Genomic DNA, 16336 nt, shown 5'->3' on the forward strand with positions numbered 1-16336 from the left:
AAACATTATGGCCAAACAGTTCTATTTTTGTTTCATCAGACCAGAGGACATTTCTCCAAAAAGTACCATCTTTGTCCCCATGTGCAGTTACAAACCGTAGTCTGGCTTTTTTATGGCGGTTATGGAGCAGTGGCTTCTTCCTTGCTGAGCGGCCTTTCAGGTTATGTCCATATATGACTCATTTTACTGTGGATATAGATCATTTTGTACCTGTTTCCTCCAGCATCTTCAGGGGGTCCTTGGCTGTTCTGGAATTGATTTGCACATTTCGCACTAAAATACGTTAATCTTTAGGACACAGAACGTAGTATGATGGTTGCGTGGTTTCATGGTGTTTATACTTGCGTACTATTGTTTGTACAGATGAACGTGGTACCTTCAGGCGTTTGGAAATTGCTCCCAAGGATGAACCAGACTTGTGGAGGTCTACAATTTTTTAATGAGGTCTTGGCTGATTTCGTTTGATTTTCCCATGATGTCAAGCAAAGAGCCACTGAGTTTGAAGGTAGGCCTTGAAATAAATCCACAGGTACACCTCCGATTGACTCAAATGATGTCATTTGGCACCCTGGTTTGGCCCCCTGGTGGCCATGGGCAGGTTTAGGCACCCCTTTTCAGGGGGTCGGGCCCCCCTTCCTGGGTCATTGTCAGCCCTCTCTGGCCTTCTCCTCAATATCAATGGGGAAGGGAGCTGGCTCGCTGTAGTTGCGCCTCCTAGTTGCCTTGGCGAGTGGTCTAGACAGAGTCTCTGGGTTAGAGCGTTAACATCACCTATAAATGCAGACTGGACAAGTGTAATGAACATGTGTAAAAGTTACCATAACAAGCGTTCTAATCCCCTGTAATGCACACTGGACAGACAAACAAAATCACGTGTACAAAAAGTGATATTTGACACTTGAATAAAGCAAGTGTAAAATTATCATAACAAGTGTTCAAATCACCTGTAAATGCACACAGGACCAAATACCCCTGACTGCAGTGTGCAATTCGGGGCCGGGCTCAACATTTGACCCCTCCCACTTTTTTGTCCCACACACTGAATACAAACACACGTTTGCGCAAGGCACATGTTGAATACAAACATATTTCATTTTTGAAGATCATAAGAAATATTATATGAAGTGGTACCAGCAGATGTGTTAACACTTTTTGCTTCATGCTATATTTGAGACAAGCTACTGATATTGTTGCAGTGAACAGTATGTCATGTACTGTTAAAATTGTGTTGATAAATGTTATAACTTTAATTATATTATTTCATTGAGCATATATATACTGTTACTACCTATCCTGATTTATAATGCTATTTACTTTCCTGATGAGAATGGAGGCTGAATATACCATACTGACAAGCTGAATGTGCTTTGTACATTAATTAAGTTATACCAGCTCCAGTAAAGAGATTCAGTAAAGAGACTCGGGTGACTTCTATGTCATCTTCACTAAACAACACAATTATCAATTGGAATAATTAACACAGCAGACAAAAACCAGGTTTGACCACTCCTCAAAAATGGCTTCACTCCTGCTCCTCAAAAGAGGCAAAGACTTTTCTTGTTGTCAACTGCCTCCACATAGAACATCTCATAATCTCTCTGTAATTGTAATGGCTCTCGTTTGTAGAATGAAGAGTGGACCAAGGCACAGCGTTGTAGGCGCACATCGTCTTTTTATTGATGACACCAAAACAAAATAACAAAGACAAAAAACGAAAGCGCACAGTTCTGTAAGGCTAAGAAACTCAACAGAAAACAAGATCCCACAAAACCCAAAAGGAAAATTACAACTATTATATGATCTCCAATCAGAGACAACGACAGACAGCTGCCTCTGATTGGGAACCACACAAAGAAATAGAAAACATAGACTTTCCCACCCGAGTCACACCCTGACCTAACCAAACATAGAGAATAATAAGGATCTCTAAGGTCAAGGCGTGACAGTACCCCCCCAAGGAGTGGACTCCAAACGCAAACCTGAACCTATAAGGGAGGGTCCGCACACCCCGCTCCGGACTTGGGACCCTCGCTGGAGGCTCCGGACTGGGAACCGTCGCTGCAGGCTCCGGACTGGGGACCGTCGCTGGAGGCTCCGGACTGGGGACCGTGGCTGGAGGCTCCAGACTGGAGACCATCGCTGCAGGCTCCGGTCTGGAGACCGTCGCTGGAGGCTCCGGACTGGGGACCGTCGCTGGAGGCTTCTTTCCCTGGATCATCACTGCAGGCTTTGTGCCATGGATCATCACTGCAGTCTCCGGGCCGTGGATCATCAATGGAGGCTTCGTGGCATGCATCATCACCGGAGGCACCATGCCATGGATCATCACTGGAGGCTTCATGCCATGGATCATCACTGGAGGCTTCGAGCCATGGATCATCACTGGAGGCTTGGTACGTGGAGCCGGAACAGGTCTCACCGGACTGCGGAGACGTACTAGAAGCCTGGTGCAGGGAGCTGCCACAACGCATCCTGGCTGGATACCCACTTTAGCTTGGGGAGTGTGGAGAGCTGGCACAGGACGCACTGGGCTATGAAGGCGCACTGGAGGCATAGTGCATAGAGCCAGTGCAGGATATACTGGGCTGTGGAGGAGCACTGGAGGTCTGGAGCATAGAGCTGGCACAACGTGTCCTGGCTTAATACTGTAGCACGGAAAGTGCGGGGAGTTGGAACACACCGCACTGGGTTGTGCTGGCGAACTGGGGATACCGTGCGTAGAGCTGGCGCAAGATATCCTTGACCGAGGAGACGCATTGGAGACCAGGACCGTTGAGCCGGCACAATCCGTCCTAGCTGGATGCCCACTCTAGCACGGCAAATGCGGGGAGCCAGCACAGAGCGCACCGGGCTGTGAATGCGCACTGGAGACACCGTGCACATCACGCATAACAGGGTGCCTGACCGGTCACACGCTCCCCACGGTAAGCACGGGGAGTTGGCTCAGGTTTAAACCCTGACTCTGCCAATCTCCCCGTGTGACCCCTCCCCAAATATTTTTTGGGAGCTGCCTCTCAGGCTTCCGTTGTTGATCTAACTCCTTGTATCGTCGCCGTTCCGCTTTTGCTGCCTCCATCTGCTCCCTTGGACGGCGATACTCTCCGGCCCTTGTCCAGGGTCCTTCTCCATTCAGGATTTCCTCCCATGTCCACTCCTCCTGGCCACGTTGCTTGGTCCATTTTTGTTGGGATCTTGTTTTCTGTTTAGATTCTTAGCCTTACAGAACTGTTCGCTTTCGTTATTTTGTCTTTGTTATTTTGTTTTGGTGTCATCAATAAAAAGACGATGTACGCCTACCGCGCTGCGCCTTGGTCCACTCTTCATTCAACAAACGAGAGCCGTTACAGTAACATGAGTGGTCCCTTAAGGAGAATATTTTCCTCTTCATCCAGGCCATCATACAACCGTAGTTCTGGGTTGTAAATGTGGTCTTCCCCATCCCAATTACACTAGGCAGGGAAAAAGTGCCTTTAAATGTTTGGAGTTCGCACCACCTTGCTGCCTCTCGGGTGACCCTTAGAAGAACATCTGCTTCCTTGAAGAAAAAGGAAGAATAAATATTAAGACTAGTGCCTCATTGGGTGATCAAGTCAAATTACACCCCACTTTCACAATACCACCATGCAAACAAAAGCCCCTATTACCAAAGGGGTGTTCAGTGATATCTATAACGACTCAACAAGTCATCACAACTATTATATCTTGCCATGCATCAAGCCTTTAGTATTACACACAGTAGACTACATACCCAGTTCACAGCTCCCAGTTCGCTGTGCATTTTGTTTTCAGTATCGTCCAGAAAGGAAACAGATTGTGGTCATTAAGTAATGTAAGGGAACCTCTAGGGATGTGTGTACAAGAATGCACCTTACTTTAGCTAATAGCCTATACAGTACCTGATCCCGCACAGCTGGATGCTGATGTGACATGCTGTGACTTCTTGGGGGGACAGGGACATCTTCTACATCATCCTGAAATATATGGGAGAGGGGGGCTTTAAACATTGGTTTATGACTATACCACTCATCATATGACACCTCCTACCTGTAGTGTGTTTTGTTTACGCCGCCTTTATCAATCTTTCAACCTCTCTTCTTCAGACCTTAGTGAGTGAATGACACACATCCAATATGAACATATATTCAGGTCATGTAACGGTCGTCGTATGAAGAAGGTGTGGACCAAAGCGCAGCGTCGTAAGTGTTCATGATTTTTTTATTTCAACTGAACACAAAACAAAATAACCAGAGAATGAACAAAAACTAAACAGTCCTGTTTGGTGCAGAAAAACAAAACAGAAAACAACTAACCACAAACACCAGGTGGGAACAGGCTACCTAAGTATGGTTCTCAAGAGACAATGATTGACAACTGCCTCTGATTGGGAACCATACCATGCCAAACACATAGAACTATAACACACAGAACAAACATAGAATGCCCACCCCAATTCACGCCCTGACCAAACTAAAATAGGGACATAAAAAAGGAACTAAGGTCAGGACGTAACAGTACCGCCCCCAAAGGTGCGGACTCCAGCCGCAAAACCTAAACCCATTGGGGTGGGTCTGGGTGGGCATCTGTCTGCGGTGGCGGCTCTGGCGCGGGACGTCGCCGGACAGGCGGGAGACTCTGGCAGCACCGGACAGGTGGGAGACTCTGGCAGCGCCGGATAGGCGGGAGACTCTGGCAGCGCCGGACAGGCGGGAGACTCTGGCAGCGTCAGACAGGCGGGAGACTCTGGCAGCGCCTGAGTGAAGGGAGACTCTGGCAGCTCCGGAGTGAAGGGAGACTCTGGCCGCTCCGGAGTGAAGGGCGACTCTGGCCGCTCCGGAGTGAAGGGCGGCTCTGGCAGCTCCTGACTGACGGGCGGCTCTGGCTGCTCCTGACTGACGGGCGGCTCTGGCGGCTCCGGACAGGAGGGAGACTCTGGAGGTGCCGGACAGGCGGGAGAACATGGAGGGAGGAGACGGAGAGACAGCCTGGTGCGTGGGTGATTTTAAGGATGCAAATGAAAAGTTTTTATAATGTTCAAGACTTAGGGTATTGGAAAGTTCTGCAGGAGAACTAGGCACCACTGTCGCCTAATTTGCTGCATGTTTTCCGTTGAAAAAGAAAATCACTCAATCGGATGAGTATCCCAAAAACATTGTATCCACTAGTGATGATAATTTCATAATTTATACACACCTAAGTGAAATCACACTATGCTTCCATTGCAATGTACAGAGCGTACTGTAAGTTAAGAAAGAGTAGGTCGTTAAGTTTGATAGTTATGATAACAACAATAATAATGATAATAGTAAATCATAATAATAATACCACCCCTCCACAAGGAATATTATTTCAGGATTTAGAAGACACCCCCACATCAGCATCCAGCTCTGCAGGAGTTTGATGTATGAATTGTGTATTTAGTGTAAAGACTGTAGGAAATAGTTCCCAAAAAGTGTCAAGAATAATAAACAAGAAAAAATATGAGCAATAGTGTTATAATGTCTTACTGAGCATTTCCATAAGTCCACTCAAGTTTCTTCAACTGTCTAATGACTGTGATTAGAGCGATATTGATGTTGTGCCGTGCTGCAAGCACAGAAATAATAACAACTTTTCATATGTTATAACAGAAAATAGGACTAATATAATATACTGAATAGCATCTTACCATCACAACAAACACCCCACAGTTGTTTGAGAAACCTTGCTTTGGTAGGCCGTGTGGTGTGAACAAGGTGCAATTTTCCATAAAGGAATGACAATCAAATGGTACAGTTCAGTGGAATAATTTAACGGAATATCCAACCTGAACATCATCCACACCAAAAGTCCACCAAGGTCCAGGGGACAAGATCCGAGCACTGTTTCTGTGAACACAGTGTATGTGAAAGTAAAGAAAAAGTACAATTCAACAGCTTTTTAATACTCCAGCATGCATAACAGTTTTGAACACAGTTGGAACTGAATTAGCCCAAGAATTGTTCACAACATGTATGGGTGTTGCTGGACCAGAAAATGTATTTTCGACTGCAAACACACAATTTCTCACATCAATGCACTCACATGCCAAACATCTTTCCTTGGACACTGTTTCAAAGCAATGCGTATGCTTTCTTGGTACATTTGTTTTGAAGTTTTTCTTATTTAACTTCAGTTTGTAGTGTGGACAAGTGACAATTACTTTTCTTGACTTGCCATGTATGTTGGGACCTGGTGATTTCATTATTGTACAGTCATGGCCAAAAAATTTGAGAATGACACAAATATTAATTTCCACAAAGTTTGCTGCTTCAGTGTCTTTAGATATTTTTGTCAGATGTCAGTATGGAATACTGAAGTATAATTACAAGCATTTCATAAGTGTCAAAGGCTTTTATTGACAATTACATGAAGTTGATGCAAAGAGTCAATATTTGCAGTGTTGACCATTCTTTTTCAAGATCTCTCCAATCCGCCCTGGCATGCTGTCAATTAACTTATAGGCCACATCCTGACTGATGGCAGCCCATTATTGCATAATCAATGCTTGGAGTTTGTCAGAATTTGTGGGGTTTTGTTTGTTTTACCCGGCTCTTGAGGATTGACCACAAGTTCTCAATGGGATTAAGGTCGGGGGAGATTCCTGGCCATGAACCCAAAATATCGATGTTTTGTTCCCCGAGCCACTTAGTTATCACTTTTGCCTTATGGCAAGGTGCTCCATCATGCTGGAAAATGCATTGTTCGTCTCCAAACTGTTCCTGGATGGTTGGGAGAAGTTGCTCTCGGGGGATGTGTTGGTACCATTCTTTATTCATGGCTGTGTTCTTAGGCAAAATTGTGAGTGAGCCCACTCCCTTGGCAGAGAAGCAACCCCAGACATGAATGGTCTCAGGATGCTTTACTGTTGGCATGACACAGGACTGATGGTAGCGCTCACCTTGTCTTCTCCAGACAAGCTTTTTTTCCGGATGCCCCAAACAATCGGAAAGGGGATTCATCAGAGAAAATAACTACCCCAGTCCTCAGCAGTCCAATCCCTGTACCTTTTGCAGAATATCAGTCTGTCCCTGATGTTTTTCCTGGAGAGAAGTGGCTTCTTTGCTGCCCTTCTTGACACCAGGCCATCCTCCAAAAGTATTTGCCGAACTGTGCATGCAGATGGACTCACACCTGCCTGCTGCCATTCCTGAGCAAGCTCTGTACTGGTGGTGCCCGATCCCGCAGCTGAATCAACTTTAGGAGACGGTCTTGGCGCTTGCTGGACTTTCTTGGGCACCCTGAAGCCTTCTTCACAACTATTGAACCGCTCTCCTTGAAGTTCTTGATTATCTGATAAATGGTTGATTTACGTGCAATCTTACTGGCAACAATATCCTTGCCTGTGAAGCCCTTTTTGTGCAAAGCAATGATGCAGGCATGTGTTTCCATGCAGGTAACCATGGTTGACAGAGGAAGAACAATGATTCCAAGCACCATCCTCCTTTTGAACTTTCCAGTCTGTTAATCGAACTCAATCAGTATGACAGAGTGATCTCCAGCCTTGTCCTCGTCAACACTCACACCTGTGTTAACGAGAGAATCACTGACATGATGTCAGCTGGTCCTTTTGTGGCAGGGCTGAAATGCAGTGGAAATGTTTTTGGGGGATTCAGTTAATTTGCGGGACTTTGCAGTTATTTGCAATTCATCTGATCACTCTTCATAACATTCTGGAGTATATGCAAATTGCCATCATACAAACTGAGGCAGCAGACTTTGTGAAAATTAATATTTGTGTCATTCTCAAAACTTTTGGCCACGACTGTACATTTAAAACCAAATACTTTTCGACTTTTACTCAAGTAGTATTTAACTAGGTGACTTTTACTTGAGTCATTTTCTATTAAGGTATCTTTACTTTTGATCAAGTACGACAATTGAGTACTTTTTCCACCACTGAAGGTTGCCAACAAACAATGCATTCAAAGTAGCATGATCAATTCACCTAGCTAACTAGCTGCCGAATAGGCATCAACTCAACACATAGCTTATTCTTAATGTTTGTCCATAGGCTACCAGAGTGAGGACAGACATTTTTCAGAATAAACGTGGTGAGTGAAAAACGTAATTAAATAGCCCACTTCCTATCTTATTCTGCAGCTATACAACTTTGTATGTGTTGTTTGTTGGCAACCTTGTTATTTACAAAGTTTTTGGAACAGATTCCTGTTGGAATGTTCCACAAATTATACCCACCCTGCCATGGTAAAGATGTCACCCTTTTCTGACAAGTCATTTGTAATTTCATGCAAACTGTCAGCCCAGCAACTTGTGATAGAAATGCATGGCATCATCGTTACTGAAACTCACTTTGCTATCTTGTTCATGCCAGCTACAATGTTAGCTAATTAGTGTGCTAACCCAGCTAGATATTTAATGTTCAAAGGCAGGAATGAGACACTGGATGTGTGTCAGAGACACATACAGTAGTAGACCGCTGTAGCATCCCTGTATGCTTGCTTGACATCTACCAAGAGGTCTGGACCTTTATGGCACAGAAAGAATAGGATAGGTCTACACAAAGATACTGGTGATATAGCTATTGGCAAATGTGTTTAAACTGAACTGGTCCAGGGCAAGCAGCCCTGGTCCCACTCCTCTCCTTCAATCACTACAGTAGCATTACACTACAGTAGCATTACTTGAACTTCTATCGCTGCATAATGGCTCTGGTATACTGTAAATACCATCCTCCTGTACCACCAACAGGTTCGAGCGGTGGTCACCACCATTCCCGGTACACAACACTTTTGTTTTTCATTTCAAATCAAATGTTATTTGTCACATGCTCCGAATACATGCTTACTTTCAAGCCCTTATCCAACAATGCTGTTTTAAGAAAATACAAAAAAAAGTATGAGAATAATGAATAGTTAAAGAGCAGCTGTAAATAACAATAGCGGGGCTATATACAGGGGGTACCGGTACAGAGTCAATGTGTCAATGTGCAGGGGCACCGGTGTCGAGGTAATTGAGGTAATTATGTAGGTAGAGTTATTTAAGTGGCTATGTGTAGATAACAGAGAATAGAAGCAGTGTAGGGGTTGGGGGCAATACAGTGGTTGGGGGAAATGCAAATAGTCTGGATATCCATTTGATTAGCTGTTCAGGAGTCTTATGGCTTGGGGGTAGAAGCTGTTTAGAAGCCTCTTGGACCTACACTTGATGCTCCGGTACTGCTTGCCGTGTGGTAACAGAGAGAAGTCTATGACTAGGGTGGCTGGAGTCTTTGACAATTTTTAGGGCCTTCCTCTGACACCACCTGGTATAGAGGTCCTGGATGTCAGGAAGCTTGGCCCCGGTGATGTACTGGGCCGTACCCACTACCCTCTGTAGTGCCTTGCGGTTCGAGGCCGAGCAGTTGCCATACCAGGCACTGATGCAACCCGTCAGGATGCTCTCAATGGTCCAACTGTAAAACCTTTTGAAGATCTGAGGACCCATGCCAAATCTTTTCAGTCTCCTGGAGGGGAATAGGTTTTGTCTTGCCCTCTTCACGACTTGTGCTTGGACCATGTTAGTTTGTTGGTGATGTGGACTCCAAGGAATCAGTTATGTTACCAGCAAAAATATTGTAATCAGATTACAGATACTTTTGAAAAACTTGATGAATACTCCTTGGATTACTTTTAAATTCAGAAAGGATGTTTGCAGAAAATAATACATGTTTTCTCAATGACATTCAATTCAGCATTGGAGGAAAGGCGCAAGTTTAAGTTTGTTCCACCTGAGCGAGTCCGACCACAAGTCAGAGACGTCTAGGATGACAAACTGTTGGGAAAATTATGATTAAATGACTGAACAAATCATTTTAAATGGAACTGTAACTAAGTAAACTTATACTCTGTTTTATTATATCTGATTAACAATATGAGTTCATAAGAAGGGATTGTGTGACACGGACAAGGAGTAATTACATTTAATGAACACCATTCCAACTAGGCAGAAACTAATGGGTTGTGGATTAAGTAAGCAGATAAGGTAGTTAACCTATGGTTGAACCGACAAAACTGAGCTCTGGGGTGTTTTAGACAAGGCTGTGAGTGCATTCCTAGGTTCTCTGTTAATTAGAACTGTCAGCTAAGTGGTGATCGATAATGTTGATGGGTCAAAAGTTAATTCAGTTATGTTGTGTGACCTGTGAGTGTGTTAGTAAGTTAGAATGAACTATTAACCTCACTTTGTCCCGGTCGAGAGGAGGGGATTCTGTAAGAAATGAAATGAGGTCATGTTATTGTATATAAACTGTTGCTCGTGGTAACATGGGAGCGCGCTCCGAGAATAAATTCTGTTACCTATTATTGAAATGACTGGTCTACGTCTATTTTATGCAAACAAGAATCTTACAAATTCTCATAAAATAGATTATGGGTTTTCAATTAATGAAAACACATTGGCATAATTAAATTACAGTAACACAAACCAAATGCATTTGATGGATCCATTTTGTCTTCTTCTAATGCCTCTTAATGGGAAAGCAATCCAAAAGTAAATGAAAGTAATCAGGTTATGTTACTGAGTTTGGGTAATCCAAAACTTATGTTACTGATTACATTTTTGGACAGGTAACTTGTAACTGTAACGTATTACATATAGAAAGTAACCTACCCAACCCTGATAACAACCGGGCGGCCACGGCCATACCAAACAGACAGACTACTATACCAACCACATTAAAGGCTGGATGAACCCAATGAAAGGCAAAGAGGAAGACACCAGGAAACAGAGGCTCTGTGTGGGTGATCCCATCATCTACAGCGGGCACCCAATGTGAGCCGTGTAGGAAAGCTTTGTATCAGCTCACTGGTCACCATAGCAGCACCCACTCATAGCACATGCTCCACCAGGAATATCTCACTGGTCACCCCCAAAGCCAATTCCTCCTTTGGTCGTCTTTCCTTCCAGTTCTCTGCTGCCAATGACTGGAACGAACTGCAAACATCTCTGAAGCTGGAGACTCATATCTCCCTCACTAACTTTAAGCACCAGCTGTCAGAGCAGCTCACAGATCACTGCACCTGTACATAGCCTATCTGTAAACAGCCCATCAAACTACCTCATCCCCATAATGTATTTATTTATTTTGCTCCTTTGCACCCCAATATCTCTACTTGTACATTCATCCTCTGCACATCTACCATTCCAGTGTTTAACTGCTATATTGTAATTACTGCACCATCAAGGCCTATTTCTTGCCTTAACTCCCTTATCTTACCTCATTTGCGCTCACTGTACATAGACGTTTTGTTTTATTTTGTTCTACTGTATTATTGACTATGTTTTGTTTATTCCATGTGTAACTCTGTGTTGTTGTATGTGTCGAATTGCTATGCTTTATCTTGGCCAGGTCGCAGTTGCAAATGAGAACTTATTCTCAACTAGCCTACCTGGTTAAATAAAGGTTAAATAAAAAATAAAAAACACACACACACACACACACACACACACACACACACACACACACTGTGATTTTTCATTTAGGTATATTTCACCTCTTTACCAAGGTGGGAGAAGGCAGTGTGAAGTCTAAAGGAATGAAAAAGATAACACTTTATATGATTCTGCCATCAAACCAACTGCAACTCCCTTGTCTACCAATGCAGTCTCTGCACTGCTGAGTTCCTCAGAGGAATGTTTAGTAGCAGTTAGTCCAGTGATGCATAATGAGGACAGTGCAGGACGGTGTAGTGTTGTGTCCCCCAATGCAGTCCTGGCTCCTGTCTGTTTATCCCGTCTCCTGCCACCCCATGTCATTCTTATCTGTTTGATTGTCTGCCCTGCCCCAACCCAACGACAGTAAAGACAACAGTTCATACCATTAGGATTACTGTTTAAATAGGCACAGTATTCTTGCTCAAACATGGTCGGTTCCCACAGAATCACACTGCTAATCCCAGTATGTGTTCTCACAGTAGACTCTGGCTCACTGACTGACTAACTGACTGAGCTTCAGGCAGATGCTAAGCTTCGAAGCAAGCTCCAGATGCTTCTAGCTCCTAAGCAACTTTGAAGGATTTCGTTTTTTTTGTGTTATTTCGTACATTATTAGCCCAGAACGTTTTTTTGAGTTATTACTTACAGCCGGAAATAACTTTTGGATATCAGAGCGGCGGTAACTCACCAGCATTAGGACCAGAATTACAACTTTTCCAAATTGGATCCTTTGTTCGCACCCCCAAGAGCAGTTTAACTTATTCCAGAGGCTGTTCCAAGATGCCGCCGGTGGAGAAGAGGTATTCGGAGTGGACTTCTAGTCCAACTCAGGAAGCAGGCACACCATCCTCCGCTTTTCAGTATATTAATCGCTAATGTTCAGTAAAGTAGATGAGCTCAGGGCGAGGATCTCCTTCCAGGGAGACCTAAGGGGCTGTAACATACTCTGTTTCACGGAATCATGGCTCTCTCCGTATATACTGTCTACATCCAGACAACCAGCTGAGTTCTCAGTACATCCCGCAGACAGGAATAAAGAACTCTCCGGGAAGAAGAGGTGGTGTATTTTTCAGGACTAACCACTCATGGTGTGATTGTGATAATGTACAGAAACTCAAGTCCTTTTGTTCACCCGACCTAGAATACCTCACAATCAAATGCTGACCATCTTACCTCCCAAGAGAATGATCTTTTTTATATGACACAACCATAGTAGGCCTGATTATCAACATTGATGAGACAGCATACAGGGAGGAGGTGAGGGACCTGGCAGAGTGGTGCAAGGAAAATAACTTCTCCCTCAATGTCAACAAAACGAAGGAACAACAGCTTCTATCTCAAGGCCGTCAGACTGTTAAATAGCCATTACTAGCACACGGTTACTCAACCCTGTACCTTAGAGGCTGCTGCCCTACATACTGTACATAGACATGGAATCACTGGTCACTTTAATAATGGAACACTAGTCACTTTTGTATTTGTGTTTGTATTTATTAGGGATCCCCATTAGCTGCTAACAAGGCAGCAACTACTCTTCCTGGGGTTCAAACATATTAAAGCACTTACAATACATATAAAACAAAATATACAACAATATCACAATGTATGCGTATGTGTGTGTGTCTGTGCCTTTGCGTGTGTCTCTTCACAGTCCCCATCTAATTCTACTGCTTACATCTGTTACTTGATGTGGAATAGGGTTCCATGTGGTCATGGCTCTATGTAGTCCTGTGTGCCTCCCGTATTCTGTTCTGGACTTGGGGACTGTGAATATACCTCTGGTGGCATGTGTTGTGGGGTGTACATGGGTGTCCGAGCTGTATGCAAGTATTTTAAACAGACAGCTTGGTACATTCAGCTTGTCAACACCTCTTACAAAAAACAAGTAGTGATGAAGTCAATCTCTGAGCCATGAGAGATTGACATGCATGTCATTAATGTTAGCTCTCTGTGTACTTTTAAGGGTCAGCTGTCCTGCCCTGTTCCGAGCCAACTGCAATTTTCCCAAGTCCCTCTTTGTGGCATTTGACACACTACTGAACAGTAGTCTAGGTGTAACAAAACTAGGGCCTGTAGGACTTGCTTTTTTGATAGTGTTGTTAAGAAGGCAGAGTAGTGCTCTATTATGGATGGACTTCTCCCCATCTTAGCTACTGTTGTATCAATATGTTTTGACGTCACCTCGCTCAATTTCCATATTATTCATTACGAGATGTAGTTGAGGTTTAGGGTTTAGTGAATGATTTGTCCCAAATACAATGCTTTAAATTTAGGAAATATTTAGGACTAATTTATTCCTTACTACTTCCTTACTAATAACTTTGAGTGTGACCAGAAGACCAGAAGTCAGAGACCACTATGATGACACAACAAATGTGTTTGATGGATCACGGGAAAAGAGCAGGAATAGGCTTTTGTAGGCTACAGTCCAAGCCATGTCTTCCAATGGTGACTGCTGTCGACATCCAAAGATTATCCAACTTGAATAAATGCTTGGAGGTAACAGCAAATCAAATCAAATCAAATTTTATTTGTCAAATGTGCCAAATACAACAGGTGTAGACCTTACAGTGAAATGCTTAATTACAAGCCCTTAACCAACAATGCAGTTTCAAGAAAATACAACAACAAAAAAGTAAGAGTCTGGGTAGCCATTTGATAAGCTGTTCAGGAGTCTTATGGCTTGGGGGTAGAAGCTATTTAGGAGCCTCTTGGACCTAGACTTGACGCTTTCCATGCAGTAGCAGAGAGAAAAGTCTATTACTAGGGTGGCTGGAGTCTTTGACAATTTTTAGGGCCTTCCTCTGACCCTGCCTGGTATAGAGGTCCTGGATGTCAGGACCCGGTGATGTACTGCACTGTACGCACTACCCTCTGTAGTGTTTTGCAGTCGGAGGCAGAGCAGTTGCCATAACAGGCAACCCGTCAGGATGCTCTCGATGGTGCAGCTGTAAAATCTTTTGAGGATCTGAGGACCCATACCAAATATTTTTAGTCTCCTGAAGGGAAATAGCTTTTGTTGTGCCCTCTTCACGACTGTCTTGTTGTGCTTGGACCATGGTAGTTTGTTGGGATGTGGATGCCAAGGAACTTAAAGTTATCAACCTGCTCTACTACAGCCCTGTCGATGAGAATGGATTCGTGCTCGGTCCTCCTTTTCCTGTAGTCCACAATCATCACCTTTGTCTTAATCACATTGAGGGAGAGGTTGTCCTTGCACCACACGGTCAGGTCTCTGACCTCCTCCCTAAAGGCTGTCTCATCGTTGTCGGTGATCAGGCCTACCACTGTTGTGTCATCAGCAAACTTAATGATGCTGTTGGAGTCGTGCTTGGCCGTGCAGTCATGAGTGAACAGGGAGTACAGGAGGGCACTGAGCATGCACCCCTGAGGAGCCCCCGTGTTGAGGATCAACGTGGCGGATGTGTTGATACCTACCCTTACCACCTGGGGGCGGCCCGTCAGGAAGTCCAGACTCAGACAGGGAGAGGTTGAAAATGTCAGTGAAGACACTTTCCAGTTGGTCAGTGCATGCTCAGAGTACACGTCCTGGTAATCCGTCTGGTCCTGCTGTGAATGTTGCCCTGTTTTAAGGTCTTACTCACATCGGCTGTGGAGAGCGTGATCACACAGTCGTCCGGAACAACTGATGTTCTGATGCATGTTTCAATGTTACTTGCCTCGAAGCAAGCATAGAAGTTATTTAGCTCGTCTGGTAGGCTCGTGTCACTGGGCAGCTCTCGGCTGTGCTTCCCTTCGTAGTCTGTAATAGTTTACAGTCCCTACCACATCCAACAAGCGTCGGAGCCAATGTAGTACGATTCGATCTTAGTCCTGTATTGACGCTTTGCCTGTTTGATGTTTCGTCGGAAGGCATAGCAGGATTTCTCATAAGCTTCCGGGTTAGAGTCCCGCTCCTTTAGCTCAGTGCGAATGTTGCCTGTAATCCATGGCTTCTGGTTGGGGTACGTACGTACAGTCACTGTGGGGACAATGTCCTTGATGCACTTATTGATTAAGCGAGTGACTGATGTGATGTACTCCTCAATGCCATCGGAAGAATGCCGGAAGATATTCCAGTCTGTGCTAACAAAACAGTCCTGTAGTTTAGCATCTGCTTCATCTGACCATGTTTTTATAGACCGAGTAACTGGAGCTTCCTGCTTTAATCTTTGCTTGTAAGCAGGAATCAGGAGGATAGAATTATCTCAGGTCGTAAATTCCATGAGGAGACTCTTTTTCCCCTGCCATGTGGTATAGAGGGAGGGTTCACAGTAGAATAAAGGAACTTCTTCTACCTCACAGAACTTGAGAACTGAACAATATCCATGTTTTGGAGAATGTGTAAACGGTCAGTGGAGAATCCAGCTACGACCTGTCCATTTTGTTTAATGTTTGTGACCTCATGAGAGACAATACAGCCACATTACCATAACTCTGTTTATACAAGAGTCTCCGTTATGAGATTTGCATCTAATTATTGCAGAAAATGAATGAGTAAAGATGAAATTATTTGTGAAATTATGTAATGTGATTTTAAACTGTTTAATGAAAGAGAATCTAATTCCCTTTAAAGTTTAACTAAGCCCTTGGCCCGCCCCATGAGCACAGACATTGATCTGGCGTCATGGGACAGCCTTTTCTGCTGTTGCGAATATAACCCCCACCTGGAGAAGCCCACTTCAGAACATGCGTACCTCGATTACCGAGAGGGCTAAGGTTTGAGTAGAGACCATGCATTCCTCAGTCATCTGAGGGAGCTAAGGTTGTAACGATTGTTGAATTCCTAACCAAACCACGTGGAGCATTGGCTACACTGGTGGAAATAGTTCAACTCTGAGACTATCGATACCGACAGAATAAGAGCAAATCTTCAATACTAATT

The sequence above is a fragment of the Oncorhynchus tshawytscha genome, linkage group LG31 (genome assembly GCF_018296145.1).
Source record: "Oncorhynchus tshawytscha isolate Ot180627B linkage group LG31, Otsh_v2.0, whole genome shotgun sequence".
NCBI lineage: Eukaryota > Metazoa > Chordata > Actinopteri > Salmoniformes > Salmonidae > Oncorhynchus > Oncorhynchus tshawytscha.